Source organism: Crinia signifera, chromosome 3, assembly GCF_055691185.1.
Source record: "Crinia signifera chromosome 3, ASM5569118v1, whole genome shotgun sequence".
NCBI lineage: Eukaryota > Metazoa > Chordata > Amphibia > Anura > Myobatrachidae > Crinia > Crinia signifera.
This window is the reverse complement of record NC_139219.1, coordinates 107,927,804-107,930,303: the sequence shown is the minus strand read 5'-3', so window position 1 is coordinate 107,930,303 and position 2,500 is coordinate 107,927,804. Positions and strand designations below refer to the sequence as shown.

General features: G+C 41.8%; 1 non-coding gene across 1 annotated transcript; it reads left to right on the top strand.

Moving 5' to 3' along the window:
• Nucleotides 1-1,018: 1,018 nt before the first annotated feature.
• TRNAK-CUU (transfer RNA lysine (anticodon CUU)) lies at nt 1,019-1,091 on the top strand. The gene has a single exon. It is a non-coding gene; the product is annotated as a tRNA-Lys (tRNA).
• The last annotated feature ends 1,409 nt before the right edge of the window (nt 1,092-2,500 follow it).

Here is a 2,500-nt window from a genome sequence, read left to right as displayed (position 1 = left end):
TCTCTGTCACTACACAACCAAACGTGTTTTATTTGAAACTTAAAAGAGGTGTACATCAGTGTGTGAAACCAAGCAGGAATCTCAGGATCTACTAAATGTGGAAACCTTGCTTTGGTTTTATAAATTGAAGGGCAATCCTTGCCTTGCCATGATGCCATAACACTGTAAAAAAGCCTAGCTATCTGAGTCAATAGCAAATAAGACTCCAAATCTAAGAGTCATTTGCTTTGAGCACAACATTGGGTGGTGTTTATTCCCTTTTCAGATCCATGCCTCCCTCATGGCAGGCGAGAATTCTACCACTAAACCACAAGATTCTACCACTAAATCATTGTATGTTAAATTCTATACCTGCACCACCAAAATGCAAAGAGCCAGGCACTCTTTAACAAAATATATCGCTGTTTCAGGTGTACATCAGTGGGTGAAACCATGCAGGAATATCAGGATCTACTGAATGTGGAAACTTTGCTTTGGTTTAATAGTGTAGATTGAAGAGCAAGCGTTGCCTTGCCTTGATGCTACAACACTGTAACAAAGCCTGGCCAGCTTAGTCAATAGAAATAAAACTCCCAAGCTAAGAGTCATATGCTTTTAGTACAACATTTGTTTGGTGTTTATTCCCTTTTCAGATCCAGACCTCTCTCTTGGCAGGTGGGAATTCTACCACTAAACCACAAGATTCTACCATTAATTTATTGTATGTGGAATTCTATACCTGCACCACCAAAATGCAAAGAGCCAGCCACTCTTTAACAAAATATACCATAATTTCAGTAAAACTTGAGTACTGCATTGGCCGGGAATCGAGCCCGGGCCTCCCGCGTGGCAGGCGAGAATTCTACCACTGAACAACCAATGATTCACATTTTACTTCAAGGTTACTTACCCATTTTCCTCAATGTGTGAAACCAAGCATGCATCTCAGTGTACTGAATGTGGTAGCCTAGATCTACTTTAATAGCTTGTAGGGCACTCCTTGGCTTGAGTGGCCTTTTTGTCACATCACAGTAACCAAGCCTGGCTAGCTCAGTCGGTAGAGCATGAGACTCTTAATCTCAGGGTCGTGGGTTCGAGCCCCACGTTGGGCGGTGTTTTTTCACAGAATTCTACAGGCGAGATCTCTGTCACTACACAACCAAACGTGTTTTATTTGAAACTTAAAAGAGGTGTACATCAGTGTGTGAAACCAAGCAGGAATCTCAGGATCTACTAAATGTGGAAACCTTGCTTTGGTTTTATAAATTGAAGGGCAATCCTTGCCTTGCCATGATGCCATAACACTGTAAAAAAGCCTAGCTATCTGAGTCAATAGCGAATAAGACTCCAAATCTAAGAGTCATTTGCTTTGAGCACAACATTGGGTGGTGTTTATTCCCTTTTCAGATCCATGCCTCCCTCATGGCAGGCGAGAATTCTACCACTAAACCACAAGATTCTACCACTAAATCATTGTATGTTGATATCTATACCTGCACCACCAAAATGCAAAGAGCCATGCACTCTTTAACAAAATATATCGCTGTTTCAGGTGTACATCAGTGGGTGAAACCATGCAGGAATATCAGGATCTACTGAATGTGGAAACTTTGCTTTGGTTTAATAGTGTAGATTGAAGAGCAAGCGTTGCCTTGCCTTGATGCTACAACACTGTAACAAAGCCTGGCCAGCTTAGTCAATAGAAATAAAACTCCCAAGCTAAGAGTCATATGCTTTTAGTACAACATTTGTTTGGTGGTTATTCCCTTTTCAGATCCAGACCTCTCTCTTGGCAGGTGGGAATTCTACCACTAAACCACAAGATTCTACCATTAATTTATTGTATGTGGAATTCTATACCTGCACCACCAAAATGCAAAGAGCCAGACACTCTTTAACAAAATATACCATAATTTCAGTAAAACTTGAGTACTGCATTGGCCGGGAATCGAACCCGGGCCACCCGCGTGGCAGGCGAGAATTCTACCACTGAACAACCAATGCTTCACATTTTACTTCACGGTTACTTACCCATTTTCCTCAATGTGTGAAACCAAGCATGCATCTCAGTGTACTGAATGTGGTAGCCTAGATCTACTTTAATAGCTTGTATTGCACTCCTTGGCTTGAGTGGCCTTTTTGTCAAATCACAGGAACCAAGCCTGGCTAGCTCAGTCGGTAGAGCATGAGACTCTTAATCTCAGGGTCATAGGTTCGAGCCCCACGTTGGGCGGTGTTTTTTCCCAGAATTCTACAGGCGAGATCTCTGTCACTACACAACCAAACGTGTTTTATTTGAAACTTAAAAGAGGTGTACATCAGTGTGTGAAACCAAGCAGGAATCTCAGGATCTACTAAATGTGGAAACCTTGCTTTGGTTTTATAGATTGAAGGGCAATCCTTGCCTTGCCATGATGCCATAACACTGTAAAAAAGCCTAGCTATCTGAGTCAATAGCGAATAAGACTCCAAATCTAAGAGTCATTTGCTTTGAGCACAACATTGGGTGGTGTTTATTCCC